This window comes from Malaclemys terrapin, chromosome 1, assembly GCF_027887155.1.
Source record: "Malaclemys terrapin pileata isolate rMalTer1 chromosome 1, rMalTer1.hap1, whole genome shotgun sequence".
NCBI lineage: Eukaryota > Metazoa > Chordata > Testudines > Emydidae > Malaclemys > Malaclemys terrapin.
Genome location: NC_071505.1, coordinates 254196619 through 254216888, shown reverse-complemented (window position 1 = coordinate 254216888; position 20270 = coordinate 254196619).

Here is a 20270-nt window from a genome sequence, read left to right as displayed (position 1 = left end):
TTTGTATTGCAAGAGGAGGGAGGAAACTAGGGTATACATTCAATTACTTTTGTTCTGCTTTGGCAATGCGAAACTGCTGTTAATCCAATTTAAATGGTCACCATACTCTGGCTGCTTCGCAATGTTCTAGAGCAGTAGTTCTGAACCAGGGGTACACATACCCCTGGGGGTATGCAAAGGTCTTCCAGGGTGTATGTCAACTCATCTAGATCAGTGTTTCTCAACCAGGAAGTCGTGATCCCCACAGAGGGTCACAGGACAGACTAAAGGGGGTCACTAGTGCAGGGCCAGTGTTAAGGGGTGGGAACGAGGGCAATTGCCCGGGGCCCCACACAACAGGAAGCCCCACAAAACTAAGTTACACGCTTCAGCCCAGGTACCGTGGCTCAGGCTTCAGAGGTAGAGTAGTCTGGAAAAGTTGAGAAACACTCCTCTAGAGCAGTGTCAGGTATCTGGAGCATCCTGGTGGATCTGGCCTAAAATGCTAAAATTTAGAAAACAATTTAAGGTTGACACTGCATATTTTCAAATTGTAACTAATATTGCATACTAACATTCACTTTGAGTTTAGTGTCCATCTATGATATTTGAAATAATATTTAAAAAAATAAAATTCCCAGACAAATTTGCATCAAGAGAAAGTTAAGGTTGAGAGTACACAAGTAATTTAGTATAAAAAGCATTACAGGGACCTTGTCATTATCTGAATGTAAGGGAGAGGGATGGAGTTAATGAAAGCAGAGATTGGCTGGAAGGATAGTATAGTAGTTAGGACACTAGCCTAGGCCTTGGAAAATCCAGGTTAAATTCTCTCCTCTGAAACAGACTTCCTATGTGATCTTGGACAAGTTATTTTGGGCCATATTTTTAAAGGCACTTAGGTGTCCAAACATTCTGAAAAATCCACTAGGTCATTATCTGCATCTTTAGGCACCTAAACACCTTTAAAATCTGTCCCTTAGTCTCTCTGTGCTTCAGTTACCAAACTGTAAATCAAGGAACTCCTTACCTCACAAGAATGTTGTGAGGAGAAAGCCAGACACACAGATACTGCAGTGGGGATGGGGAGGCTATAGGAGTGTAAGCACTTTGGGAACAGGGACTGCCTTTTTGTTCTTTGTTTGTTCAGAACCTAGAACAATGTAGTCCAAGTTCTTGATTGGAGCTGCTAGGTACTATGGTAATACAAAATCATCATCATCATCATCATCATAATTAGGCAATAGTTAATAATAAATAACAACTTTAGATAAAAACAAACAACCAAATTAAAAAAAAAAAACCAAGCACTAGAAACTCAGGACATTCAAACTTAAGTTTAAACGCAAAACAAAGTAATAAATGGTCTGTTTTCAGAATGGAGAGAGGTAAATAGTAGTGGCCCTGAGGGGTCTGTACTGGGCCCAGTTCTATTCAACATATTCATAAATGATCTGGCAAAAGGGGTACACAGTGAGGTGGTAAAATTTGCAGATGATACAAAACTGCTCAAGATAGTTAAATCCCAGGCAGACTGCGAAGAGCTACAAAAGGATCTCTCGAAACTGGGTGACTGGGCAACAAAATGGCAGATGAAATTCAATGTTGAGAAATGCAAAGTAATGCACATTGGAAAACATAATCCCCATATCAAATGATGGGGTCTAAATTATCTGTTAGCTGTTAATAGGCAGCAGGTTTAAAACAAACAAAAGGAAGTATTTTTTCACACAACGCACAGTCAACCTGTTGAACTCCTTGCCAGAGGATGTTGTGAAGGCCAAGACTATAACAGGGTTCAAAAAAGAACTAGATAAATTCATGGAAGATAGGTCCATCAATGGCTATTAGCCAGGATGGGCAGCGATGGTGTCCCTAGCCTCTGTTTGCCAGAAGCTGAGAATGGGTGACAAGGAATGGATCACTTGATGATTAACTGTTCTGTTCATTCCCTCTGGGGCACCTGGCATTGGCCACTGTCAGAAGACAGGATACTGGGCTAGATGGATCTTTGGTCTGATCCTGTATGGACATTCTTATGTTCTTAAATGCATTATCCCAAATTGGGAATGCTGCATAAGGAATTTCATCTATTTTTTTTATTTTTGCTAGAAATTCCAAATAATAACCACACGGGGCACCTGAATTCCCTCTTTTCCCTCCATCCACCCACACAGCTCCTCTCTTCCACACTGGCTTAATACCTATTGGTTGGGAATAGCCTGGACCCCAGGAATTGGGTGAGAGGGGACATGTGTGGAGCATACACTGCCTTCTTTGCAATTTTATAAATGAAACACAATTTTAATAATAGGACAATTGGGGAATTAGTGACACAAGAAGTTTCCCAACATAACTGTATCTTCATGGGACACTGGATGTGCTTGACATTCTGTCCATATCTATTGTTTTGCATGGGATTATGCAAGCCTGAAACCTTTCTAACTAATATCAAGGAAATCTGAGGATTCCAGAAATGATATGGCTATTACCCTCTCTATTCCCGCCCTCCCCCCCAAAAAAGGGAAACTTGAACACAGATCACTAGTTAGCATGATTTTCAAGGGAAGTTTCTTGAGCAGATGCTTTGCAACAACTTCCGTAATGCAAGCAGGCACCTGGACTCTCAGGACTCAACCAATAATGGGCTCAATACTTTTCTGCAGGTCTTCAGTGATTGGGAGGGACATGGATCCAACACACAGGCTACAACCAGATTAGAGCTCCTGCATAATCTCATGGGATGACACCAGATAAAACCAAAATGGAGAAGATTTAGTAGTTGTCTGTTCAAGATATTTCTCTGGCATCAAGTAAGCACACAGCACAATGTGGATCTGTGGAATTTTATCCACAAAATGACACAAAATTCTTCACTTTAAGGAAAATCTCCACTCTGTAGGTGACATGAGGTAGCTTTGAGTAACCTGGCTATTCATCTATACCAGTTCAGTGTGCAAGACCATGCTAGGGTGGAGGCAAAGAAATATTTCTTCATCTTATGTACCGTAATAAGAAATACAACTTAAAATACTATTTATTGAAGTTAGTCAGACTCAGAACAAGGCTTTTAGCCAACAACATTCTACAAAATCCTGGCACACCTCTCACTTCATCCATCAGAGGTCATATGGTAAATCCTTGGTGCTCACAACAGCATAGTAGATGGAGAGCCCATTTGAGGATTACTGAATTAATGGTTATGGGAAAAAATATTTTGAACTTCAACAACACAGTCAGTAGAATGGTCTGTCAGCAGAACAGCATTCTCCCTTGGAGTCTTCTGGAAACTTTTAGGTACTATTAAACTCCAAGGACATTCACATCCACATGTACATCAAGGGCAGCCTATTGTGCTAAATATTTATTACTCAAACACTGATAAACAGTCTCATGACTTCACTGGCTGTGTTCAGCTTCAAAGCTACATTTTAATATATTTAACTAGATATTATTTTATGACTTTATGTTTTGAGACATTGTGGGATTTTTTCCCCCCAAATGAACTTTTTTAAAATTTTGTAGTCCGTTAACTACAGCAAGTCTTTATTGAATCTTGAACTGACCTTTCTTGGCATGCACAATATACTGTTCTTCTAATTTGAAATGTGGCACTGTTGGTAATCAATTATTTTCTTTTCTGTAAATAGTCAAGTTTTTAAGAAAAGGACAAAACATGAGTTAACACTCTTCTGAATGGTTAGGGGCTGTGCAGACTCCCTTTCACACTCCTCATTCTGTTACTGACAAAAACTTCTTTTCGCCTTCAAGCTTCATTCCAACTGTGTTCATGAAAGAATGAAACAATGCCATCTGTCAGTCATTTCCTTCAACTGTCGAAGTGACTCCCTATTAAGAGTAGTATGTTTGAAAATAGGACTGCAATGAGAACGTCTTTTATATCAGTTACTAAAAAGTAACTATCTGCTAAATTGGAACTCTTATTATTATTTATGCCCACATCTTTAAATACTATAAGTATTGGTGTAATATATAATAGAGTAATAGTAAAGAATCTAAGTTATATCTATCTATATATGTGTTCACATATATAGTCCTTAAAATAGCCTTTTGCTCCACTAAGATAACAGATTTTTTTGTAGTCATAGTACATAATTTAATGCTAAAATACTGTTTTAGAACCTTGATCAATTTATAGAATCAAAAAATGGTTGTCAAATTCAGCCCCCTCAGGTGAGGCAGGACCAAGTAAAACTAGATTATCCTTGACAGGTGAACTACCCTTTTAATTAGAAAGTTTTTACCCAATATCTAACCTAAATCTTCCTTGCCACAGATTAAACCAATTGCTTCTTGTTCTACCTTCAGTGAATCACAGTTTTCTTTATAACGGCCCTTACCATATTTGAAGACTGTTATCAGGTCTCCCTTCAGTCATCTTTTCTTAAGAGTTTTCTGTAGTACTACCACTTAGCCAAGTGCAAAATACTATGCTTAGGAAGGAAAAATAAAATGTACAATACAAAATGGGGAATAAGTGGCTAAGCAGTAGTACTGCTGAAAAGCATCTGGGGGTTACAGTGGATTTCAAATTGAATATGAGTCAACAACATGATGCAGATGCAAAAAAGTCTAATATCATTCGGGGGTGTACTATCAGAAGTGTCATATGTAAGCTACAGGAGGTCCCACTCTACTCTGCGCTGGTGAGGTTTCAGCTGGAGTACTGTGTCCAGTTCTGTGCACCACTTTTTTAGAAAGATGTGGACAAATTGGAGGGAGTCCAGAGGAGAGCAACAAAAATGATAAAAGGTTTAGAACAAGGGTTCTCAAACTGGGGGTCAGGACCCCTCAGGGGGTCACAATGTTATTACATGGGGGGGCGGGGTTGCGAGCTGTCAGCCTCCACCGCAAACCCTGCTTTACCTCCTCCATTTATAATGGTGTTAAATATATATAAAAAAGTGGTTTTAATTTAGGAGGGGGTTGCACTCAGAGGCTTGCTATGTGAAAGGGGTCACCAGTACAAAAGTTTGAGAACCACTGGTTTAGAAAACCTGACCTATCTGGAAAAAAAATTCAAAAATTGAACATGTTTAGGCATGAGAAAAGAAGACTGAGCAGGGACCTGATGATAGACTTCAAATATGTTAAGAGCTGTTATCAAGAGGACTGTGATCAGTTGTTCTCCATGTCCAGTGAAGATAGGACAATAAGTAAGGGGCTAAAGGAAGATTTAGGTTAGATAGTAATAAAAACTTTCTAACTATAAGGGTAGTTAAGCTCTGGAGTAGGTTTCCTTTGTGGCATTCCCATCATTGCAGGTTTTTATCAAGTTGGACAAACACCTGTCAGGGATGGTCTAGGTTTACTTGGTCCTTCCTCAACTCAGGGGGCTGAACTTGAAGACCTTGCAATGTCCCTTCCAGCCCTACATTTGTATGATTTTATGATTATCAGCATCCTTCTCCCCAGAACAGCATCCCATGATCGAAGAAGCCAAAGCCCTCTTGTTGACACCATGAATATAAAAAAGGGGAAATTATTATATTAAACATGTATGTAAGAAATACTGTCAACTTGTTTAGGCTTCCCCATCTGTGTATCATTTGGAGAAAGGCGACTCACTTACAGCATAGATATTTTTCATTTTATTTATTACCAGTAAAAAATATTTTGGCTTTTGTAGTTTAAAAGATATTTAAAGATTCCTTAGAATTCTTGGTGCTTCCAAAGCTTACCCATTCCCTAACAATTAACTAGAGAAATAGCATTTGGTGATTGGATTTGAAATATCCTCCTGAACTTAAAAAAGCTTTCTGCTTTTAACTCCAGCTCTACCTTGAGAAAAATTGCTACACACCTCAAATTATCTATAATAGTCCTTAAGGAGTACACTTGTGAAAATTCCAATTCAAGCATTCCATAGCATGAAAAAGGTCCTTTAACAACTACTCCTAGGATACTTAACAGCCAAAATTCTCACAAAAAAACTACCAAAGTTCAATTTTAGCAAAGGTCAGGATCCACCAGATACCACTCTTCATTATTCCTTTTACCACACGAAAGATATTTTGAGATTTGTGTGTGTATGTGATTATCCTTGGGGAAAAAAGAGTTCTCTGCTCCGTATTGCAGTGTCTGTACAGTTCCTTTTACTAAGTAACAAATCCCACTTTTTCTTATGGCTTAATTCTGTCATTCACATTCCAATTGAGTACTATGCTGCTGCATAAAATGGCCTATTCGTGTAAGAGTAGCAGAGCCTGACCCACAGAATCTGCAGATTGAAAAGTCCTTTTATGACTCTAATCCATCACCCAGCAAATGCAAGATTATTCAGTGTTGTACATTTATTAATGTTTTAATCCATCCTATATAAAAAAAAATTGCAAAGCACTAGGGTCTCCTGTACTTCCTTTAGGTAGTTTTCACAGACTAATAGAACTAAATGACATAAAGTTGTCCCTGATATGCATTTTCTATTTCTTGATTTCATCCCATTACTCCAATTATCCCTCTTATTATGTTAAATAATTCTCCCTGTCTGGCGCTCAGATACTACAGTGATGCGTGCTATAGAAATTACTATAAATAAATTAAGCAAAATTATGTCCTACCTTAATTGTCCCTTAGCAAAGCCATTCAGATTTAGACCATTGTAGATCAGGTCTTTAAGACCCCTAATAATTTCTCTTGTTCTTCTTCAAACTTCCTTTCCTCTATCACTAGCTTTCTGGTGATGAGGAGCCCAGGAAATGAACAAAATATTCCGGTGTCAGTCACAATGAAGGACATGATTCTGATCTCACTCACACCCAAGTAAATTCAACTGAGTGACTCAGTTAGGCTCAGTAGAGTTGCAGAGGTTTAAAAACAATGTAAGTCAGATCAAAATCAAACATGGAGACTTTATAAATTCCACCCAAAATGTCATTGGATTTTTTTGACTGCTCTTACATACCATAAAAATGTATAGTTGATATAAACCATCATGCTTCAGATTAGAAAATAATGGCTAACTCTCTAGGGTTAGAATAACCTTCCCCTGTCAGCACGCTGTTTACATATCTATCCATTACAGGTTTCCTTGCACCTTAGTTTGAAGCATCTTGAACAAGGCACTGCCAGAAATAGGACACTAGATTATATAGACCACAGATTGGATATGTTCCTATGTTCTATATCACATCGTACAGTTATTATTTATTATTTGCATCACTGTAATGCCTAGTCATGGACCCCATTGTGCTAGGCATTGAACATTGTTCAAACACAGAACAAAAAGACAGTCCCTGCCTCAAGGGGCTTTCAAACTAAATATAAGAAGCAACAGATTGATATAGACAGATGGGGGAGAACAAGTAAATAATGAAACAATATTGATCAACATGATAGGCAGTGGTCTCTGTCATATCTGTCACTGCCATGTCTAATTTGTTGTACAATTTCACCCCTACAACCTTTGGGATATTAATGGTTTCCAGAAGTGTCAATCACATTGCATATCTGTATTTCATACTACACTTCGCTACACAGGGCATGCTAGCTTTCACTTTCCAAAGCTGAATATAATTTTTTTATTCCCTGCCCAAATTTCTAATTTCTCTTGTCCCTTTTGTACTTCCTTTTCTGTCCTTACTGGTGTTCAAACTGTTCCTAATTAATATTATCTGTGCATTTGTTGATGCGTTGTTTACTTCAGCCTCCCAAAGACTAATGAAAATCTTAAATTGGACTAGACCTCACCTGGACTAGACCTCATGTTTGGTATCCACTAAACATACCCTATCAATTTAATCACTTTCTCATTTTTTATTACCTTTTGTTTATGATCTCACCATCATTTTCAATTCACATGACAGAGTTCATATCCAACTCAACATGATTTTTTTTATGTAAAACGAGATATCATCATATCCTTTTTCAAATACAGCTACCTCATATTTATTATATTCTCTTCTGACAGTGATTTTGTAATTTTATTTTTTAATGGTTTAGTAACTTCTCATACTAAAAATAAGAGAAGCAGTTTGGTTTAATTGAAAGCGAGTCAGGCAATCTGAGTTCTGTTTCTGACTATGCCACTAACCCTTGTGTGACCTTGGGCAAGAATCTGTACCTCTAATTCACCCTTTATGTATCTTCTCCATTTAGATTTTCAGCTCTTTAGAGCAAGGACTGTCTTTTACTAAGTGTTTCTGCAGTGAAGCATGATAGGGCTTCAGTCTTGGTGAAGGCTTTAGATGCTAATGGAATATAGATAAATGGCTATTCAAGTCCCTCTTCTCCTCTAGAGCAGAGCTAGCGTAGCAATGGTGAAAGTGTTCATGTAAACAAGGTTGATGACTGCAGTATTTCAAGTATCATGTTGGGTAAGACTGTTCTGAAAAGGATTAGATGATCTAGTGCTTAAAATGCCCCGAAGATCTTATGATATCTAATATCTTTCTGTTTCCCTTCATTCACTCCACTTTCACTCAGTCGTTCTACTTTCTTCTCTCCTACACGATCTTCATGCATCCATTTATACATTCCACAGTCATTTCAGGGACAGGGGTTATCTCCCTTTCAGTACACTGGCTGTTTATGGCTCTGGATTCATCTGTACCAAGATAATAGCAGGGCCTTAGCTTTGACTCACAGTCCAAAGTTAAAAATAAAAACCATAACAGCAGAAGGAGAGAGTAATTAAGAGTTATAGACAACAGAGAAAATACATGTTTTCAAAAGAGATTTGAAAATGGATAATCGATGCGGTGGAGAGAAGCAAAGTGTAAAAAATGTGCTTTCCTTAAAGAAAGGAAAATTCCCTGTTTCACTCCCGATGACTGTTTATCCTATAGCTACAGTATCTATTCATTCTTTTTCAGGACTTATAATTGTTCAAGGAAAGTATATTTTGGAGGTCCTGAAGTAGTGATAGCTTCTTTTTTCTAGTTTTAAATTAAATTTAAGCCCAAAATATATTAATATATCCATTAAATACAAAATAAAAATCTCTATCTTGGTTCAATTATATGAAATTTCTGACAATTTCAGAAAATATTGAATGGTTCTGCATGCATGAGTCCCCCATAGAAGAAACTATTTTTCCTGGGTCATTGTGCAATCTGCTATACCTGCCGGTGCTCCACAATAACAGAGCAAAGTGTTTCAGCTAAATGGTTCACTGTCTAATTTTGCAGTCTCAGTGGGGATAAATGTTTGAAATATAATCTTCCTTGCTGTGTTTGGTGCTAGAATCATGCTGCTACATTTTCATGAATGTGTTGGGTTTCTTAACTATGCTGATAGTGTCAGGTAGAAAAAACCTTTCTTTTGATTTTATGAGGATCTGCAAAATATATGTCATCAGAAAATTCTACTACGTCTTATGTGAAAGCTGATTCTGTGTTATAAATATAGAACTGCATATTGATTTCCCAACCCCCTTCTATTATCCCTGGTCCCTTTGAGGCTAGGAGCAATAAAGAAGTAGCTACTCTAACGAGAGTGTCTTGTATCACTCAGAATCAGAATGTCCTTTTACAGCATCACTTAATTAACAGACTGTTTAATGCAGAGTGGTTAGAGGAAAGCAGGTCCAATCGTTAGGGAACTAACCTGTGATTTCAGAGACCTGGGTTCCATTCCGCGCTCCACCATATATTTTTTGTGGCACCTTTAAGACTAACAGAAGTATTGGGAGCATAAGCTTTCGTGGGTAAGAACCTCACTTCTTCAGATGCAAATAATGGAAATTACTTATGCTCCCAATACTTCTGTTAGTCTTAAAGGTGCCACAGGACCCTCTGTTGCTTTTTACAGATTCAGACTAACAAGGCTACCCCTCTGATACATATATTTCTTGTGTGACCTGGAGCAAATCACTTAATCTGTCTGTGCCTCCATTCCTTGTCTGTAAAAAATGAGAAGAAAGGTACTTCCCTACTTTATAGGGATATTGTGAAGATAAATACTTCAAAGATTCTGAAGCATACAGGTACTATGAGTAATGGGGTCTATAAAAGGTATCTAGATAGATAGTCCTTGATGCAAAAGATGATAGCTATAATGTGAAACTCAGAGTATGGAGATAAAGAAAAATTAGAGCATCCTCAGATTTCTGAGACAGGCATGGCTTGGAGTGCTTTGTTAAATAGTTTCTATGTTTCTTCCCAGAGGCAGCTGCACTTCAGTGGTGGGCCAAGTGATTCCTATATATAGGTGCTAAACTCATGAGCTCCTGAAGACCTACTGATAGATGCTGTTCACCCTAACTCCTAGTGAAGACCTATATTTTTAGGGATGACCCCTAATAGTGCTAAAGCAACTAGTGGGTATGTCTCCCCTTCAGCTGGGAACATGCTTTCCTGCATGGGTAGATAGACATGCCCTAGCTCTTCTCCAGCTAGCATGCTAAAAATAGCAGTGTGGCTGCAGCACCAAGAGAAATGGCATGGGCTAGCCGCCTCAGTATGGACCCAGGGAGAGGGTGAGCTTGTACTTGGGAGGCTATGCCATGCTGCTGTGGCCACCCTCCTATTTCTAGCTTGCTAGCTCAAGCTCAGTTAGTGTGTGTCTGCCCACGTTGGGAAGTATGGTCCTAGATGCAGTGTAGACATTCCCTGCATTTGTCTTTATGTGTGAAGCATATAGAAAGAGGGCCAAAGATCTTTCACAGAGTCCTGCTATGTATTGCAGATCTGAAGTGTTGCACAGACTGGGAGCAAGTGATCGAAGGAGCAGACCACAGCAATGCAGTTAATTAAAGTTGGGGTAAAAAAATGAAACAGTGTCAGCTTGTTTGGAGATGTGGGTAGTGTATAAAGGAAAAAGAAATTGATAGTATGCGATGGGGATATAGTGCTTCTCTTTGACAGCTACTTTGGTGGAGAGTGGGAATGTGGTAGACATAATATACCTGTTTTTAGACACAGTCACACATGACATTCTGATAAGTAAGCTGGAGAATTGCTGGCTTGGCAGAACTACCATTAAGTAGATACATACTTGATTAAACAATCATAAACAAAGAGTAACTATTAATGGAGGGATGTCCAATTGGAAGGAGGTCTCAAGTGCGTCTCCACAGGATCAGGTTTGGGTCCAATTTTATTTAACATCTTTATTAATGGCCTGGATGTAGGAATAGAAAGCATACTGGTCAAATTTGCTGATGACACAAAGCTAGAGAGGGTTGCAAACACTTTGGATGATAGAACTAAGATTCGGAGGGATTTTGATAAATTGGAGAACTGGGCTACAGACAACAAAATGAAACTCAACAAAGACAAATGGTAGGTGCTACACTAAGGGAAGAAAAACCAAATGCAGAATGGGGAATAACTGTCTTGCAGTCCCTTCTAACCGTATGATTCTATGATTCAATAATATGTGACAGAGCAGAAGAGTGTAATATTATTGCCAACTGCCATTATTTTATCGTGAGTCTCACGCTTTTTTAAAGGGTTCTCATTCATTTCTGATTTTTTTTGTCTTCAGTCTTGTGAAATTTTGCCCTTATCTAAAACGACAGCCATCTCCCATTACTGTCAGTGGCACTGAAGCAATACCTTGATCATCATAAGATGGCTGCCACAACCTTTTAACTTTTGAGGTAAAAATGAGGGCACCATCTAACATTGTTACCAGTAGGGTTGAAGCTAGACTGTTCTCAAGGAAGAGGGTGCCCCTGTGTTACCATATGGGGCCAGTTCAGGCAACAAGCTAATGGGAGTTGGGAGTGGGACTGAAGGGGTAGCTGAGAACGTGCTGGGGGGAATGTGTCCAAAAAAAAAAAAAAGAACATATAATATTATGAAGAGTCAGGGGAATATGTGGTGAAGGAGGCAGACAGAAGGTAGGAAGGCAACAGTTGAACCTGGGGTCCATGTTACTAGAGGTGTGAGTTCAAGGCAGGGGACCACACAGTTTAAACCTTCTAACCTTGCTACTTCCTTATCATGAGTCTTTCCCCCTTCATAATCTCAAAATGTGCAGGAAGTGTTGGGATATTTTTTTTGAAAGAAATTGATGCCAACTGTTTTCAAAGCAAAGCAAATCAATTGTATTACTATTCTTTTTTTATGACAGAGCTATACATTATGTTCAAGATGTCAGTGGGTTGGTTATTGATATTTAATGTGAGCAATGATTTAACTAAGAGCTTTTTGAGTAATGGTAAATGTACGCTACTTAAGGAATTAAAGTCCTTTTGAAAATAAACTTGTATTTTGAAGTAATTCACATACACACAAAATTATCCTAAATATGGTACATATAATTGGGGTGGTTGCAGTGAATAAAGCTGTGTGCAGGCTTCCATTTATGTGTTAATAAATTAGAGTGCAAATAAATTACTGTACGGACGATGTATCAGCAATAGTTTTTTTTTTTTTTCCAAAATAGGTGTCCTAATCGTCTCTATGGCAGCCATTATGTAATAGAGAGATGAACATTAAAAGCTGTTTTTATATGAATATATGAACATAAGCTCACAAGCTGCTTTTAGATAGCAGTCCATGTGATGAGCTGACTATATATCCATGATCTTGTGTTGCCCTCATGCTGTCATTAATTCAATTGCACTGCTTCTTTACAATTCTCCAGATTTACCATAATAGTAATTCATACAGAGTATCCCTAGAGATATATGGGCAGTGCATAACTTAAGTTACCTTATAACCAGGAATGGTTACATCCTTAGTGTTTTGAACGGGCTTACAGAGTCTCTTACTAGACTGCATCATCATGTCTTATTGGGCAAATTTTAAAGAAATATTATTGTGGATGTACCTTTTTTATATATTACAGAGATTTTTTTTTTCATATAAAGGTCTATGCTTATCCCAGCCTATCAGATTTCTTTGTTCCAATTTATCTAGGGAGAAAGAGGTTGTATTAATAATTCCTGAAAAAAAATGTAGTAAAAATTTAGTACCTTTTTTCAGTACAGCTTTTCAGGGAGCAATCATTCTTAACGGAACATGGTGCATTGTATTTTAACAGAAGTATAACAAGTGTACTATTTTATTGATAACTTTTTTTTGAAAATGGACTACATTGCAAATCTTGTGTTGAGAAATTACAGGAGGTGCACAAGGTTTGTTACTGTTGAGAGTTACGCCTACTTTTTTATTTTCCCTTTGCTGAAAGCTGACCTGAGAATATTTTACATAGATACTACCAAAGGGCTATATTCTCTCACAAGATGACATATAAAAATCTAGCTATCCAACATGCATGAGAAAAGATTTTGGCCTAATCCTGGTTCTGAGGTTCTGAGAACCTTCCATTGCCATCGGCTTCTTCGGGAACTGAGGTGTTCCAGGCTTTTTTAATAAAACCATTCTACTGTACTTTTGTCATTGGGGTGTTGTGAGGATGAATTCATTAATGTTTCTGCAGTTCTTTGTAGATTTTAAACACCAAGAGTAATTTAATTGCTCACTTAGGGCTCATTTCTATAACTTTGACCTATGTCACTCATTACTCCTCACTGGATTAAGTACATTGACTTCAGTAGAATTATTTTCCTGAGAGAGGGCTGCAGAACTGAGCTGTTTAAGTGCCCTGGGTTGACTCTTCAAAGAGAACTAAGAGAAAGTAGTTACTCAATTTCCAGTGACTTTCAATGACAATTGAATGCCTAATTTCTTTTTGCCCTTTCAAAGTGTTCAGTTCAGCCTAGACTCTGATCCTGACAGAGATTAGTCACACAACATATTCCATTGAAGTCTGTGGAGCAATTTACATGAGTGAGGGATATTTGTGCGAATATGGGATTGCAAGACAGGACCTCTATATATTAAACAAACAAACAAACAAACAAACAACAACAAATGTTAAAAGACTGTTATTAAGTTTGCAAAGTGTCAGAGGCCAGCCTGCAGCAGAGCCAGTCTCCTGGAAACCTGACCCGCTGACTGGCTGCAGGAGTCTGCAGGCTGATACTTAAGCTCAGTAGCAGCAGAATTTCAGCCTGCATTCCTAACCTGCAGCTGTGCTTTTCCTTACCTCAACTGTCTCTAGCCTTGGTCCTGCTCCTCACGCAGCCTGTACCTGCTCCAGGCCTCAGCTCCTTCCTGACCTCTGACTCCTGGCTCAGACTCTGGGCTCCACCTTGTGGCTATGACCCTTGCTGGCCCTTCAGTTTAGGCTTTGGTTTCTGACTTCCAGCTACAATCCTTGGCATTGCTTCTGGACTGCCCCATCTGGACTTAGTGCTAACTGGTAGGCTGGACTGTTGCTTGAAACAGTAGGCAAGATGGCCCGTGACTCTGTTGCTAACACAAAGTAAAGTACTCAAAAGATAGGAAATCTTAATTTGGCCCCCTTGTGTGTCCATCCTGTTGCACAGTGAGACAAAATAGTATGTGCTCATGTTATTTAAAGACAGATGCAAATGGGGGAAGAATTAAGGCGCATAAGGCACATGCACATGCAGGCAGAATTAAACTTTCACAAGCAACAGTAAACTAACTTTTTCCTAACTTTTTCCTAACTTTCAGTGATTTGACTTTGTAACTGAAATATCATTCTTTTAACATAGCTTTTAAATGTAATTTCCCAGGTCCTTTTTAAAGAAAAAGGTAACAAATTCCACTATGTGCATCTTTAACAAGCCCTCATCATACATCATCTTCTGTTTGAACACTGAACTGTCCTGTCCAGCACAACTGTCCTGTCCTGTCTAGCACAGACTGCTACCAGTTGAGCTAAAGGACTAACTGTAATAATTGTCAGCAGAAGAAGTCTATTATTCCAGAGAAGGGGTGGAGTCTTGGTGGAGTCGGGATGGGACTCAGTTTTTTTCTCTTTCTCTCTCTCCTGAAATTGAGTCGGGGGGATGATTCCTGCTCCATATGGTGCCCCCAAAAGAGGAGATGGGCCACTGGGGGGGATGTGCTGGGTTCAGGGGGTAGTTGGGGAAACCTTGTCCTGCTCTCTCTTATTTGCCAGGACTTGGGGCCCTTGAGGAGAGGCTCAGAGTAGACAACTGAGGCTTGATAGTTGGTCTGGAATGGATGGGTGGGGAGAATCCACCACACTCTGTCCTCACCATCTTACAGGAGGTGAGGTATTCCTGATCTATGTGATGCACCAAGACAGGGAAATTAGCCACTGGGGCAATGTACTGATTCTAGAGGGAGGAAACCAGGCCCAGCTTTATCACCAACTACAGCTGTTTTGGCAGTCCCCAGATAGTCCCAGTACAGTGTCTGCTGCTGGTTTGGTGGCTTAGAAAGTTGTTGTTTGTGTGTTGTTTGTTTGTTTGCATGTGGCCAAAAATTTCCTGAACAACGCAAATGAGAGAATGGAAAAGATGATTTAAAAATATATAATTATATCTCAGCAAAAGCGGAACAGAATTCCATGGGACAAAGGCCTCGTCTACACACAAAAAAGTACGACTTCAACTATATTGGTACAGTTAAATCAACACAATCCCTAGTACAGATGCTGATATATTGGTATCAAAGTGCTTATAGCAGTATGCCTTATTCCTGTAAATTTCAGGGAGTAAACTATATTGGTACAAGATACCTTGATACTATTATATGAGTATCCATATTAGGTAGGTTGTACGAATTTAACTACTTCAGTTAAAAAATATCACCCTGAACCAAAATAGTTAAATTGGTACAAAAACTGTATGTAGCCATAGCTAAAGAAAGGAAATTATTTAATCTGAGGGCATTGCCCCTGCGAAATACCGAAGGCTGCTGTAAACAGTGGAGGTGTGAGTGCTTCTCAAAAAGAAGGTATCAATCTTTCTTCATGAAAAAGGTTAGGCAGCCTAAATAAAGTGTTAAAGGGTAGCTACTAACCCCACCCATAAGCGTAGTTTGACTTCTGTATTTGGGGGGCAGCTCTAGTTAAGCCAAATAGGCCACACTGAGGAGGGGTGAGGATTCCGTGCCTGTTCAAGGTTTGCAGTTTGGGAAGGCAACACTCCCCTGCCCCACCAAAACTACTCCCATGGCCCTATTCCCCCCAATAGAGTGGTCCTGATTCTGTATGGTACAGTGGTCCATCTCTGCTGGGTGCAACAGAGAGTGAGAGGCACAGAAGAGTTTCCATTGGGTGTAGCAGGACTAATTTCCTAATTCTCTGTTCAGTGTTAGTCTTGTTTTGACATTACGCCCTGGCCACCCCTCCTTCCCATCCTTCTCTGCCCTCCCTGTATGGAGAGCAGCATAGCATCCAGCTCTACAATTGCTGGGGACTGCCTGAGCTAGGTATTTGTGGCTAGTCTCCTCTCCCTTCATAGCATCTGGGTGGCACAAGGGTGCAAAGCAATGCAGATAATCTGCCCCAGTATGTTTTGCAGCAACTGGCTGTCCTTTATAATAGAGCGAGCTTACGTGAGATGTACAGGAGACATTAAAAATACAGCCTATGTACCATATGGAGCATATGTACCATATATACTCGTTCATAAACCAAATATTTTTGGTAAAAAAGTGACGCATCAAAGAGCAGGTGTCGGCTTATAAATGGGTCTACACCAAAATTTGATGATTTTAAACTCTATGAATCATTGAATTGAATATCTAATAAATTGTAATTTTGTTTACCTGGAGCGTCTGCAGGCATGGAGCCCCTCAGCTCCCTTCCCGCAGTGGGAAGGCGCGCCACTTCCCGCAGCTCCCATTGGCTGGGAACGGCAAACCGTAGCCACTAGGAGCTGAGAGGCTCCGTGCCTGTGAATGCTCCAGGTAAACAAAACATCCCAACCCACCAGCAGCTTACCCTGATGGGCCAGGAGCCAAAGATTGCCAACCCCTGAAATATAGGGTCAGCTTATGAAAGGGTCATACAGTTTTTGCTATTTTTATCTAACCATTATGGGGAGTCAGCTAATAAACGAATGGGCTAATGAACGAGTATATATGGTAATACTGATAGAAAGTTTAAAATATTTTTAGTAAAGAGAATATTTGCTAAATTAATCAAATCTTCACTAAACAGTAACAACTGAATAGCCCATTCCACCAAAACAGCTAAAATAAGAGTTCTAAAGAAGTTTTTGTACTGCCCAGCCGACTGAATAATTTGATTTGTTGAACCCTTCTTAGCTGCTTCATAGAGCATTCTATAAAGCTCCAAACTTGAAAGCTTTATTAAAATATTTATCCCTGTAACCTTTCTGCCAGGTGGAGTCAACAGGTTCAATATCTAGGGGTTTATCTTAGCAATATAAAACAGAACCAGCATGAGGTGCTAAAAGAGCAGCAAAGAAGACAAGGCTGTTGCAGAGAAGCTAAATGAATTCCTTGCATTGATCTTTCACTGCAGAGAATGTGAGGGCAATTTCCACACTTGAGCCCGATACCTCTTTTATTACAAATTAAGCACTGTGATCCTGGCAATTACAAGATGGTAAGCCGATCTTCTGTACAAGGAAAACTAACTGAAAGAACAGAATTATCAGACACATAGATGAACATGATATGTTGAGGGAAGAGTCAACTTGGCTTTTGTAAAGAGATCTTGCCTCACTGATCTATTACAATCCTTTGAGGGTATTAATGAGCATGTGTACAAGGGTGATCCAGTCAATACAGTGTACTTGAAATTTCAGAAAGTCTTTGGCAAGGTCCCAAACCAAAGTTCTTAAGCAAAATAAGCAGGTCATTGGATAAGAGGGAAGGTCCTCTCATGGATCAGTAACTGGTTAAAAAAGATAGGAAAGTTAGGAAGACAGGAATGAATGGACAGTTTTCACAATGGAGAGAGGCATGGGCAGTGGTTATTGTAGGCCAGGGGAGGCTAAGCTTCTCCTAACCCAGGCCGTGGCCCTGTCCAGGCTACAGTGGGGGCTCAGCACCAGACAGTTGCCTGGAGCTCGGGGCTTGGGCTGGCTGCTGGCCCAGGGTTAGCCTGATGGCCAGGGCATAGGGTGGCTAGGGGAAGCTTGGGCTAGCCGGCAGCCCAAGGCAGCTCAGGCCAGCATGGGTGTCAGGCCAGTGGGCCGGGGAGGTTCGGGCCAGCCTGGTGCTCAGGCTGATGGTTGGGCTGGCTGGCGCAACTGGGCTGGGCTGGATACTTTCACTGTGGTGAGGAAAGGCTCTGGCAGAGGGAGGCAACAGAGAAAGGCTGAGTGGGGAAAGAACTCCCTCCTGCTAGATCCTTTACCCGCTGCCAGCGTGGGAGGCACATGAACCGCAGGCTGGGGGAGGCTAGTCCGCAGCACCGATCCTTCTGCCTGCTGATGTACACATATTTGCATTAGCTTGATATGAGCTAGTGCAAGTATAAATACTAGTGTAGAAATGGTAGCATAGGTAGTGGCAGCAGATGCACAGCTGAGCCATGCTGACTACATACGTATCCTTTTCAGTCAGGTTTGTACTTGGCATGACTCAACCATGCCTCCACTGCCACTACCCATGCTACCACAGCTATAGTCAGAGGTGAAAGTAAGCTGGTACGGTCCGGTACGGCATACCGGCAAGAGCCAGTACGCTGTGCCGGACTGGACCGGCTTCTGCGGTGGTGATTTAAAAGGTCATGGGCTCCAGCCGCTGTGGGGAGCCCCGGGCCCTTTAAATCCCTGCCGGAGCTCCGGCAGCCGGGCTCAGGTGGAGATTTAAAGGGGCCGGAGCTCTGCGGCGGCCGGAGCCCCAGGCCCTTTAATTCACCCCTGAGCCCTGGGGCTCCCAGCTGCCACAGCCAGAGCCCCAGGGCCTTTAAATCTTGAAAGGTCCCACCTCTTCCGGTTGAGGCCACACCTCTTCCACACCTCCGCTCAGGACTCCACTCAGGACCGGTAAGTCCTTTAAGTTACTTCCACCCCTGGCTACAGTACTATTTATACTCACTCTAGCTTTCATCAAGCTACCTTGAATACACAATCAAGGGAATCGCTCCCTAGCTCGTAATGTTGATGTAGCTACAGTATGTTATGATGATAGAGTGCATGCAGTCTTTAGAGTTGGCTTGATTTCTTTTTCTCTATGAGATCTTCATAACAAGCCAATCTTGAAGAAAACTGCTTAAGTAATTTTAATATTATTAATGTTTAAAGTCACCATGAAAGAAATCCTGTAGGATAAAAGACGCTATAGGGAAGTGAGATATATTAGTCACTTTTTTATTTGCATAATTGCACATATATTTATCTGTGCATTCTTCTGATATTCAAACCTCAAAAAGTTTTATGTTTTCCCACACAACATAGACATTTTTTTAAAGGTAGCTTGATTATGCAGAGACATAAAAACTGTATTCTAATAGTCATAGACAGATCTGAACTGAGTTTCTGATGTAAAACTTATAGTTGCACCTGCCATCAACACATAAAAGGCCTCTACGTATCTCTTGGTAGCCTTCTGTATCAATTATGCTAGCTTACATTTGATGGCTTCCCTATTAGATTTTTAAAGCTTGGCTACAAAACCTTCTGCATTGGACAGACAGATTATTTATAACTGGCATAGTGCCGCAATGACCCGAAGAGTTGCTGAATCCATTGTATGCCTCTACAAAATGCTATTTAGATAACTTGCAAAGTCTTTATTAGAAGTTCTCATAATAGAAATGTTATTTGGTACTATTTGCATGTAAAATATGACAGGCATCAGGGACCAGTAGATTGGGCACTGGAATAGGAATCAGGAAACTGGTTCTGCTGCTAGCTCTGCCACTGACTTCCTGTGTTACCTTTGGCAAATTTCTTAGCTCTCTCTGTGCCTCAGCTTCACCAGCAATTAAAATGATGATCAAAATTTGTGCCTGCCTTTTTAAAGCATTTTGAGATCAATGGGTGAAAAGTGTTATATATAAATATTAGAGAAAGTTAATGAATGAGTACTACATTTTGTCCTAAGAATGAATATGTCTCACAACGTTTCCTGAGTACCATGAGTTATTTGAGTCCTTTAAGAATAATCTAATATAGAGACATATTTAAATTGTCTTTTTTTTTTTTTTTTTTTTAAGAAAATGGACCTCATCCTTACCTCAATGAAAATTTTGCCACAGACTTCAATGGGGACAAAATCAGGCTCTAATCTGGTACTGAAATATTTGTGTGTGAAGTTCAAAATTACTTTAATGTGTGTTCAATAGTTGAAGTAAATTCCATAATTTCTTAGGCCTGGTCTACACTACGAGTTTAGGTCGAATTTAGCAGCGTTAAATCAAATTAAGCCTGGACACGTTCACACGGCTAAGTTCCTTTTTTCGACTTAAAGGGCCCTTTAAGCCGGTTTCTTTACTCCACCTCCAACGAGGGGATTAGCAATAAAATCGGCCTTAGCGGGTCGGAATTGGGTAGTGTGAACGGAATTCGACGTTATTGGCCTCCGGGAGCTATTCCACAGTGCTTCATTGTGACC